Source organism: Etheostoma spectabile, chromosome 22 (genome assembly GCF_008692095.1).
Source record: "Etheostoma spectabile isolate EspeVRDwgs_2016 chromosome 22, UIUC_Espe_1.0, whole genome shotgun sequence".
NCBI lineage: Eukaryota > Metazoa > Chordata > Actinopteri > Perciformes > Percidae > Etheostoma > Etheostoma spectabile.
The window spans coordinates 5,076,473-5,089,212 of NC_045754.1; the positions used below are offsets into that span (position 1 = coordinate 5,076,473).

The 12,740-nt window shown below is 41.4% G+C and overlaps 1 protein-coding gene and 1 long non-coding RNA gene across 2 annotated transcripts in view; one reads left to right on the plus strand and one right to left on the minus strand.

The window, feature by feature from the left end:
- Positions 1-7,220, minus strand: part of LOC116671982 (cadherin-6) — a 78,224-nt gene extending 71,004 nt beyond the window's left edge. The window contains exon 1 of the mRNA XM_032503465.1: positions 6,971-7,220. The gene's annotated coding sequence lies outside the window, so the exon portion shown is untranslated. The remainder of the gene's footprint in view (positions 1-6,970) is intronic.
- On the plus strand, positions 388-10,111 carry LOC116671983 (uncharacterized). The gene is made up of 3 exons (XR_004327436.1): positions 388-398; positions 1,289-1,291; positions 10,026-10,111. It is a non-coding gene; the product is annotated as an uncharacterized LOC116671983 (long non-coding RNA).
- Positions 10,112-12,740: the final 2,629 nt, after the last annotated feature.

Here is a 12,740-nt window from a genome sequence, read left to right on the forward strand (position 1 = left end):
TATCTGTCCCCTTGCTTTACAAAAAAAAAAAAAAAAGGTCTCAAAAGTCAGACAGACAATGACGCCCGGCTCCACTCCTTCATGCACTTGCTCTTCTCCCATACACTTATTAACTGGCTGTCATGTTCAGCAGCCTTCCCCCAGACAGTGTTTAGCGTTCCTCAGTCCACTTACTGCAGCCAGAGTTAAGCCTCTGGGCTTTGCACAGACAGGAATCCAACTAGAGGGGAAAGGCAGGACCTGCGGACATGATCTGTCTGCTGTACTCACTCACACTCTTCCTCCTGCACGGACTACCTCAAACCGGGGACGAAAAAAAACAAAACACACACACACACACACACACACACACATCGTACAGGACATTTTTTTATTCATGTATTTTTTTTAAACTTCCTGTAGGATAACGTACAGTAGTAGAGAAGCAGGCGATTTTTTTTCTATAATATTTTGTATTCCTTTATTTACGTTTGAAGGAGTTTCCATTTGAGGTGTAATTAAATGTCATAATTTTTACACGTTTTCTTGAACTTTTTTTCATTTTATTGAACTAGCTCAATAAATACATACACTTCAGAGATTTGACCCCCCCCCACCCTCACCCCCTAGGCATAACAACTATGTAACCAAGATGCTCTCCAGAACAAATTTCATTCTTAATTTGACGTAAACTGTAAATGAGAAGGGTGTTACGGGGCTAAAAGTGAATCGTCGCTAATCGTCACGCTAGCAATGCGCTAACATTTCTCAACATCTGAGTGCAAAGGTCGCCTGTATATGTTTGTCTAGCTTGTCAATATGATCTGTTAATTATCACACTGTTTGCAGCCTAGCCATTCATCCAATTCCCCACAGTAATCCCGTAGCTTTCCTGTGCACATATCTAACATCCAATACTGCGGTGATTTATATGCTACAGCTACAACCATCAATACATCATTCTCTCATTGTTTAAAATCATGACAATTACTTCCCAAACGTGACTGGTTATAAATCCACGCAACACCTATGTCATTGTTAACTACGTGCCTGTTTATTGAGCTTAAAAGGTAGCATAGTGTAACATACTGTATGATGTTTGTGTCTTACCGGCGTCTCCTGTTTCTGTGTATAAAGGAAAGTTTGTCGCATTTGTCGGGTTTAAATGAAGCTAGAGCTGGGCAATATAATGATATTATATTGATACTGTGATATGAGACTAGATATTGTCTTAGATTTTGGATATTGCATGATTTTCTCCATATAGCCCAGCCCTAAATGACGCTGTGACTTCCGAAGCAATGGGAAGTGAGTAATTAATGCATTAGCCGTCAATATATCTTGTGGCTTTGTCAAATAATAGCTTTAATCATACAAATAATATTCTGTAAAATGTTAGCTTTATAGATATATGAATTTTGGCTGTTTTAAGCTTTTAGTGTTTTATTGTCTACTCACCTGAGCCACCCCTGTGTTGGTATGATCCAATTACAGTAGTTACAGTGTATGCATATATAACATATATACATATAATATATATACATATATATAATATATATACACATATATTACACACATATACATATATATATATATATAGCTTGTATACGGAAATGTAGCTTGAATGTTTGTATAATTTGACCGATTTTGACTCTCATGTCAATTTTCTTTACTTACTCAAGATAATTTTTTTCTTCTTTTGTTAATTTTTATATTATTAGTCTTGCCTTGGCCTTAATTGGGGTAAATAAAAAAAACAAATCCCTCTTTTCAACCTCATTTCCGACTTTACATCTGCTCATGACTTCTCATCCACGTCTTACTCTCAACAGTGGGTCCATTTAGTTTTTTTTCTGGTTTGGGAAGTCGTACTGTCACCTCTGTTAGTTACTCTAAATGTCAGCAGGGTGTCTGAAAAAGTCCCAAACTAATTTCCATGAAATTTGGTTTGAGAGATCAGCCTCGAGCCAAGGACCAGTTGATTAGATTTCGAAAGTGATCTGTATCTGTGATTTCCACTATTAGATGATCATTTTCCCCACCCCCACCCCACCACCCCCACCCCACACACACATATTGGATATAGAGATTTAATTCCAAATCCAATCCAAACCTTAACGGTAACCCTGGCAAGGTTAAGAAATCGATTTCACCTCAAATTGAAGTAAGAGTGAATGTTTGGCGTCCCTGTCGGTGGCTTCCTTCTTGTTTTTTGGCTCATATTTTAGATGACACACAAACTGAGTTCCACTCTGCATTGTGTGCTAGCTACAATGCTGCATTTGACATCTGCCCCATTCCTTTTCCACCCTCCACCTTTCCCGGGGGCAAATGGTGTAAGAAATGAGACGTGGCTGGTGGATATACTTTCATGCCCCTGCTTTACCAGTGTCATTTCGGCAACTCTGAAATTGTGCCATGGTCTACAGGGCTTTGTTGTAAATCACTATCTCCCACCGTCAGACTGCAGTCTGCTCTGCACTGTGGATGCCTGGCTTTCTGCTGCCTCCTGGGTGACTAATATATCTTGTTAAATTGTGCTGAGAAGCGTGCGGAGAACTGTACACCTTTCGTCTTTGTACTGTGTTTGCTTGCATTTGTGCCTTTATATGCGCGTGTGTGTGTGTGTGTACTTCAAAACGTGTGTTGTCTGCGTGTGTGTCTACATTGTGTGACTGAATAGGTAGGTGTGGATGTAACTTTTGCAAATATGTTCACTAAACTCCACAAGTCTGTCAGGCTTTGTTGGTAATTCAGTTAGATTGCTGTTCGGCCAGCTTCCGCTCAGCACCATCAGCGCCACAGCATCGCGAGTTGGGAAGCTATCTCTCAGCCACTTCGTAATTAGAAAAGCTGTGGAGCCGAGCCACAGTTTAAGGGGGAAGAGGGAGAAGAAGAAAAAAGGCGCTTGGCATTGACTGCATTATTCAACATTGGCAGCAATTTACTCTGTCTCCCACCCCAAAGACATGAATCTAAGTGATTTCATAGTCACATCCGCCCTAGTGTGCCACACTGTATAAAGACTCTCCTCCTCTGAAGCCATGCACTGTATACTATCAGCTCCATCCAGCAATATGCATTCAAACCGCACACACACACACACACACACACACCACATCCTCCTACCGCTTTGAAAATAGATTTATGAGTATATTTCTATGTAATTGGTGTTCCCCTGCACAAAACAGGGATAGATAATTACCCATTGTTAAGTGAGGTGTGAATTGTCTGATCCATGTGTATTTATCTTCTCAGCACACAGAGAGCTAAGCAGGCCCTTTTGGGGAGGGGGGTGGATTTAGGCAGACTACACAGCGACGTTGTACTCTCCTGGCTACCGTCCAGCTTGCAAATCCTTTTTGCCAAAACCTGTTGAGAAACCGTTTAAACGTACTGTATGTTGTCTAATTCTAACTTCTTCTTTTTTGTTTTAAGTTGTAGCAAATTCAATCTGGGACTAAGGTGTGACCCTCGGGGAGACGGTGACGCCGGTCCCTACCTATAGTAGATTTAACTAGAAACAAGACGCAGCTGTTTCCGCCTCTGTGTCACGGGTGGCGGGTGAGAAATACGTCGGCCCTTATTTTGGTTTCTGTGCAATTGCGGTTCTGACTGCTCCATAAATAGGCGTCTCTGAAGGGAATCTGTCTCATTAGTAAGGAGCAGTTATTAAGTTGCCATTGTGCCTGCAGGAAACTTGCCCTAATGGTCACAAGACGCCTCAAGAAATAAAAGACATTGTCAATGTAGGGAGAAAGAAAAAAAAAAGTCCAATGTGCCAGTCTTCATGAAGTGGCTAAGTTCTCTACAGCAGGGGCATTTTTCTAGACAAAAAAAAGAAAAGAAAAAAAGAGAGAGAGGCCCAGTTGGCTGGCACAGTAGCAACTCCAGATAAATATTTGGCACGAGGAAATCTTCTGAGGAATCCCGAAGCAATCGCGTTGCAAACAACATCATGATTTATTATCATATCACACAGACCGTGACTAATACACTCAAACAATCAAGGTGCATCTAGTGGACTACAATGCCCAGGGGTGCTCTCTGCCACCGACTTCAAGCATTCGTAAGTGAAGCACACACACATTAGAGCCACTTGCGGTGGCTTGACAATTGTCCACACGTATCCGAGCACACACACACACAGAAGATGGGAGAGGGCCATAGACGTTCCCATCGGGGATCCGAGTTATCTTCGGCACAGACAGCCGCCACTGGGATGCGATTTTATTAGCTCCAGATGCTGCTGAAGAGAGGACTAGAGACGCTCAATATTATGAGCAGGACACATCAAATATGATGCTGCCCATCTGGAGCACAAATAATGTAATCAACTCGGGTCAGCGGTCATCATCGTCTGGCCGCTGGGTAAACCCACCATCCTGTGACGTCACCCCCGCACAGGGACAGGCTGGAGCCGGCCGGCAGATTGAGACAAGAGCTTTTTGGAATATCCCCTAAGCTTCTGCAGATGACCCGCTGAGGGAAGATATTTGGGAGAAGAGAAAGATGAAAATGTGAGGGACTGTCTATTGTAATCGGAGCCCTGGTTTAAAAGATGCAGATGGCTCTGTTGGGTCTATTCCCCTGCCTGTCAAATCAGTTCTGCAGTATTACTTTAAATGTCTTCATACAAATATATCTCTCTCTCACACACACACACACACCACCAAACACACACACACACACACACACACACACACAACACACCACAACCACACCAAACACACCACACACACACACACACACATAACACTATACAGTGTAGTACTGTAGTTCCACATATACTGTACTTGCACACACACACCACACACACCACAGTATAAACAAATGCATATATCCACAAACAAACACACAAAACAAACACAATACAAAAATACACATATATAGTGCAATACGTTTGCTCCCCGCACATACACAACCACACACAAAAACACACACACACACAAACACACACACACACATGCACACACACACACACACACACACACACACACACACACACACAAACACACACACACCACCACATACACATACATATACAGTGTATACTGTATGTTCCTCACACATATACTGTACTTGCACACACACACACACACACACACACACGTATAAACAAATGCATATATACACACACAAAACACACAAACAAACACAATACAAAAATACACATATATAGTGCAATACTGTTTGCTCCCGCACATACAAACACACAACACACAACAACACACACACACACACACACACACACACACACACACAATACAAACATTCACATATGCATTGCAGTACTGTATGTTCCCCACATATATACATTCACACACACATGTATAGATACATGCATATGCATACACACACACACATACACACACAGGAACTATTGCAGAGCCTTTAAATATTCAGTACCTGCCGTGTTTTCTGTATGACTTTGATCAGCCACAGATTCTACTCTGTCCCTTTCATCTCTGAACTTCAAACCAGCGTATGAAAAACCTGGACCACAAAACCTGTTCTGGTTCAGACAATCTCTGTTCGCCAAGCTGCTCTCTGCCTTCTATAAACAAGCCTGAAGTTGTTCCAATTGTGAAAGAAAGGAATTAAGAAGTTAGCCTTCTCTGTATAAATGTATCTTCTATCAGATCCTACATGATTGCCCAATCTCATTTTATAAGCACACGTCCTTGTTTGTAATTTATAAAGCATGTGCTCAGAGGAGGGATTATTGCAGCATATTCCCCCGGTAGTTTGACAACACCCCCTCCAAACAACTTCTTGGCTGCCTTCAGGCACATTACCTCAGGCTTACATTGAGCCAGCGCAATAACTACCGTGGAGCAATCTGCAGGCAACAGGAAGGACAGTCAAACTTTCCTCCCAAAGCACTGAATTCAATTTCCAAGATTGCACAGTTCTGTTTCAGATAACACCCCCCTCCCCTCCCCCCCCCTTTGTCCCTCACTCTGTCAGGACCTGCAACTTTTTGTGTATGGACACCAAGTTAATTCTTTTGTAGCCCCTTCTGCATTATTCAGCAAGTCCATTAATTATTTACAGCCACATCACTGATATCATCTTGTAGTCAATAACGCCAAAGGACATGTTGTTTTTGAGAACTTCAGTCAACTCCAGGAGTGTTTCCACCCCCCACCCCCCCACCCCCAAACAAAAAAGGCCTTTCTGCAGATCTCTGACAGCGAGCACAGAAAAGGCAGCAGGGCATCACAGTGCGACTGCAGGCAACCACAGATAGACAGTCACCCGCGTATCGGAGGATGCTGTCCCACCTGCATCGATTCGCATCCCGCGTATTCTCCACTGGGGGTGCAGAAAGATGAGGGGAAAAAGAAACGCACATCCACCGATAGCGTTTGAAAGGCCTGAAGTTTCATACGTGACAAAAAAAATAAGGAAAAAGATGCGTTTAGAGTCCTAGGCCCGCATGATCGCATCACTTCAGCGCGGCGGGGCAAACCAAACGCAGACGCTACCGCGTTGTGCAGGACCTCTGTTCCGGAGGGGCACGTTTCATTATTATACATTTTTTTAAATAGGCACATGAATGAAAATTACGCACAGAGCCATTTGACAAAATACAAAAGTTGCTGAAGCCGCCAGCAATTGATTGCCCCCCCGCTATACGTTGAACAAACAGCTTGCTGTAGGCTGTGTACGCCAATAACTTAGGCTACCATTCAAACTCATTTCCAATTCCAAGCGCTTATATTCCAGTAATTATGATATGGATTTCGTTCCACTATCGATTCGATTACAAGAGGGAGACGAAGCTCTTATATAAGCAACTATTTCTCATCTATAGGTCATTAGTGCGCGAGCAACCCCAGAATAACCTAACCGGAGTCGGACAATTCAAAACGCTGCAGAAGAAGAAGAAGAAGTATTAAGTGTTCTCTGTTCGAGCGGCGAATGTGCCCGAAATGAGACAATTCCCCACATCGGATAGAAGTTGTAAGCAAAGACCCAGGCTCACCTGATAATGAAGTTTATTCTAGGAGGCAATTGTTTTTCTCTCTCTCTCTCTCCCAGAGCTGTGGAGGCGCACGCCGGAGCCAAGTGTATCCGTTCACTGCAGCTTTTTGTTGCCCGTTGTTCCACCTCAACTGCGCGTCTCAGTCGCGCTGCATCACTTTCTCGCTGTGGATGTCAGGGAGGCTGAAAGGCTGAGGGGACTCAACCCTCCCATTGGCTGCCATTCACAAGTCCCCCAGCAGCAAAAAAAAAAAAAAAAAAAAAAAAAAGGAGAAAGGGAGGAAGAGCAGAAGAAAAAAGAAGAAGAAAAAACACACGACCGACAAAAGCAAAAAGGAAGATGGAAAAAGATGACATTAGAGCTCCAGTGGGTCTGCGTTTCAACTGCCCGTGCGATGTTCAAGTTTAATAATAAAAGTCAAGTGTTTTTGTGTGCATGTGCTTGCGTTCATTTGCATAATCCCTGATAGGGGATAGTTGCAAAGTCAGAGGTTCAGTGTGGGCTTGAAACAATCAATAAATGGATATTTTTGGTTAAAAGCCCCTGGTTAGACTCCCTGCTCCCCTCCCAGTAAACCCTGGGAAGCCGCGTGGATCATATTGTTCATTACAATGGCTAATTCAATTTGTGCAGATATTAGATTTTATTTTATTATTATATATTATATTTAGATTTTATTCTAGATATGTATAAAGTAAAAGGACAAACGTACCAGCAACTATCATGCCAGTGCAAATTAGTATGTGTTTCATATACTGCCATGTTAGCCAAGTAATACAGCCTGCTGACTCTTGATACAAGGATCAAGACCTCTTACAAGATAGAGAACATATCCAGGGAGGTATATATATATATATATATATATATATATATATATATATATATATATATATATATATATACATGTAAGTACATGTAAACTTAAAGCCTATTTTACACTTCTATAGTCTTTGTTAACATAAGTATTGGAACAAAACATAGGACATATGGGACATACTGTTCATATTAGACATAACGCACAACGTTGCTCTCCTACGTACTTCGGATCAGTGTTCATTTCCCATCAGTGGGTTTGTGGTATATTCTTGGGTTTTCTCCATCAAATTTGAACCGGTCCAATCGTTGAACAGAGGGCGTGGCTGAGAACGATGACGCTGAGTTTGTGTGGCAACGCTGCCTAATATTCAGACGTTAAAGCCCGAGCAAGAACAATCTTTGCCAAGTTTTTTTAGAGGCCATAATGTTGTGGCCCTCCTCCCCACGGGGTTTGGGAAGAGTTTGGTATTCCAGCTCGCTTCGTTAGTGGGGATGGAGTTGGCTAAGGCTAATGTTAGCAATGCTAATGCTAAATATAAGCCTTGTCGGTCTCCCCTCTTGTTGCACATGCACATGACATACAGTGCGTCAAATGTACCAAAGTCTGGTAGGATCAGGCTGACGACGTTACACTTCCGGGACTGCTCCCTGCCGGATGTCACTCTTTTTGGCCGGATGTCCGTTACCTTCTTCTTCCTTTCTGTTGGCATTTGAATCTCCGGTGGATTTCTGAGGACTACGATTAACTGCTCCTCAGATCTCTGCAGGGTGAATCCAGACAGCTGGCTAAACTATCGGTCCAATCTGAGATTTCTGTTGCACGACTAAAACTACTTTTGAACGTACAGATGTTCCACCGAAACAACTTCCTTCCCCAGGCTATTTTACAGCGGTACCATGGCTGTGCCTGAGACGATCGTTATTGGTTTAAAGAAATGCCGATAAACCAGAGAACGTTTTTCACCCACTGGTAATACAATTCTTCTTTTAGACTACTGCGACTAATACATCTTGCTGTTTCTACTACCAATACCTTATGGCTAATGCTACTGCAACTGCTTCTCCTATGGTTATTAGTTGTAGTATGTGCACCAAATTATCAGTTTATTAGGTACACCTACAGCAACAACACCCCTGCTGTGAATGCTATGGCTTGCAGTTATAATGATATTACACCAAATTGAATTTCAACTCAGTAACTTGGCTGCATCTGACTGAACTTTGTTTTGTGGGTGCTCCAGTTGGGATTTGAAAGTACGACCTTCCCTACCTTGCAAGTGAATAAATCTGTGCTACATGGTCTGTTGATGTCTGCCGCTGCTAATGGTGTCAGATTTTGTTTGGAGAAAGGGAAGAGGGAAATCTGATTACTGACCAAGCCTGCAAACTGTGGAGGTTTTAAAGTAATCAAACTAATGCAGCTTATAAATGCTTCATCCAGTGCCCTGCCTAGACCAGATTACACACTGTAATCTGTTGTATTTTATTTGTACAAATAGCCTACATGTGCATGTGACACATTCTTGTACTTTCTGTTACCGTTATTGTGATAATGTCACGTTTGAAGAACGAGTTACATGTATGGATGGATTACTGAGCGGGCCAACCTGGCACATGCACAGGGAGGGACTACAAAGACACAACAAAGGGCTACAAACAGAGACAAAATGACTGAAAATAGACACAAAACAACCACAAACACATGAAACGTAACGACCACAAACGACCCAAAATGACCACAAAGAGACTCAAAAGGAGTAAAAAAATAGATTCAAAACAACCACCAAAGATGCAAAACGACTGCAAATTGAGGCAAAACAATCACAAGGACATGCAAAATGGATGAATTAGATGCAAAATGAGTGCTGAGGGACGCCTAATGACTTTGCTCCCAGGGTCGGGGGCCTCTCATGTGTCTGCCCAGGGGCCCATTGGGTCAACAACTTATCATACTATATTATGTTACTATATTATATGACGCTAGCTGTGTGCATAGCTGAGGTTTGCAAACATTTTAACGCTACATTTTTGAGAAATACAGTGTACCATAGACAGTGGACTTTTTTTCTTTTAACCACTAGTTAAAATTATTGTGCGTTGTTTCTGTTGCCCCCATGAGAAATTCTAAGTAATGTCGGTCATTGTCTTCACACAAGATCACGGGAAAGTCACCGGACGAGCCAACCTTCTGAACATAGTCATACTGAGATATGCAGAGAGAGTTGTGTGGAGCTGATAGTCTTAATTAGCTTTGTAGCAACTCATTTAGCAATGGCTTGAATATAACTGATGTTCATTAGTATCAGAATGTTACGCAATAAAGCTGTAAAAGTATGGTTGAGTGTAGATGTGTTTCGTCAGATAAAGCCCCTGTGTATTTATCGCATATAACATACATGTGTATCACATGTGGAAAGACCATTTTAAGTGAAAAAGTTCAGGTACATTGAACAGGAGGAATTCACGTAATGTTGACACGTGATCGCTACGATCATTCCCAAGTGAAATATAAGATGTAATATGTAATTTCACATATTCCGGACAATTAGTGGGGAAATTGAATAATATGGAAACATTTTACTTGGTTTTCGGGCATGTCGGACATGACTTTCAAGTTGGTTTTGGTTCCCCCGTAAGGGTTGCATGTTAACTATCGTGTGTTTTACCAACACAGACACAATGATGCACATGCAGTACATGCCACAGGCGAGACATGATACTAATTTTGCCAACCGCAGAGGGCATTGATGCATAAAAACAGATGGGAGAAGCAAAGCTTACAGCAATGCAAAGACCAGAGCAAGCTGTAAACAACGCAAGTCTTAAAGGATTCTTAAAAAGGGGTTGCAAAAAGTTATGTTGTAGATACTTATAATTAGGGCGGTAACGGTGTGAAAATGTAACCTCATGGTTACAGTGACCAAAATGATCAAGGTTTTCGGTATTATCACGATATTTTTAACCCTCCTGTTGTCCTTGGGTCAAATTTGACCCCTTTAAAAAACTTCTATATCTCAATTATGGGTTTCTTTTTAACCAAATTATCACAAAAAATGGATTGGATACCACACAACGCTCTTTGCAAATGCAATTGATCTCTTTCATTCCTGACTAAACTCATACGTTCTGACTATTAGTCAAAATAGTTCATAATTTCAGCTTTTTTAACTCAAATATTAGGTATAATTCTATATAAATGAGGGTTATTGACCATGAAGTCTAAAAAGTAGTGTAAAACTAGTGGTAGTAAGGTGGTGTTAGTGAAAACTAAAAAAAAGTCTGAAAAAGTGACAAAAAATTATTTTTTTGACCCGGGAGGACAACACAAGGGTTAAAAGTGTGTTCAATGCCTTTAGCAGCAACTGTTTTCCTGCACGTTCTGCAGACAGGATGAAAATCTTCAATGAACTGTCCTTCGGCTTTCTTATAATAACCAAATCATTAACATTTTTCTCATGGTTTACGGTAATTGTTGCATCCCTACTTTTAATGTATTATGGTGGATTACATGGAATTTAAAAAGTATGTTACCACAATGCCCCAATTATATCACAATTGCCAATTAACGATGACTGTGTGTTTCACAACCTTTTTTTTTTAAGATTCTTTTTTGGGGCGTTTTTTCCCTTCATCAGTAACGGTGGATAGACAGGAAAGGTGGAAGAGATGGGGGACGAAGGGCCGAAGGTCGGACTTGAATCCGGGCCACAGCGAAGGACTCATCCCACATGGGACGCACGCCCTCATTGGGTGGAGGTTTCCCCCGTGTTTCACAACCTTTGAGCCAGCGTTAACCCTCGTGTTGTCCTCCCGCCCACTGTTTTTCTCGGTCCAAATTAAAAATGCTTTTTTCCATGTTTCCCCCCCCTTTTCCCAATGATTGTCACTTTTCTTCTGCGCTTTTTTTTCTTTTTTTTTTACATTTTTTGTTATGTTTTCCCCCAACACTTTTTAAGCTTTTCCAGTCATTTTTGTCACTTCTTTTCGACGTTCTCTTATCTATTTTTTTTCAAATGCTATAAAATTTAATAAAAGATCCGAAAGTAGTAAACTGATAATTTATTTTACTTTTAAAGAGCATCGTATGGAACCATCCATGTTATCTTTTTTAGACGTTTTGGTTGATAGAAACCCAATTTTCTGATATAGTAACGTTTAGAAAATGGACAACAGGTGGGTTAACCTATAGCAGAAATCAGAGTAATTAACAGTGTTGAATGGAGATATTTGTACAGGACGCTGGAAACATAATCAGTCCCATAATTAAGTTGTGATGTCACAGAAGCAGCTCACTGTTATCTTCTGATGTTGAGATAATGAAATGATAATCACAAGTAAACAAAGTGTGATTTCACGAGATAACGGGACACTCCAGTCTTGATCCCAGGATAACGGGGAATAAATTAAAAATCCGCTGTTAGCTTCGATGCTACTTTGTTGACATTGTAATTTGATTTTATTCCCATAATAGAATTAACAAGTGACAGCTTTAGGCATTGGAAATATGTGTCTTTTATTTTTCATTTGGGTCTTACCACTTCCAAAACATTGCTGTTGGGGAGACATGAGCCACAAAACATGTGTCAAATCTTATACAAATGTAGCGCACATAACATGTGCAATATGAAGATGGAAGGAAAGTCTGCGGGCAATTATGGTTTACATTTTTTTCTCTCTTTTTTTTTTTTGAAGCCAAAGACCCCACGCTGTGCATGCCTTACCACCAATGCAGTGTTTGTGTCATGATGACCACTGGCTGCTGTTAGATTCATGAGTTTAATCCCTGGAAGCGCTCCAAGCATCCACTTTGCTGCTGCCCTGTCCTCTCAACCAAACATCAAACTCTTGCCTATAGCACAAAATGCAGTGAGCCAAAGGGATGCCTGCATTTGGCATCATGTTCTATCAGGAGATCAGCCGCAGACGAATAACCGCTGCCCTTGACTGCATCACT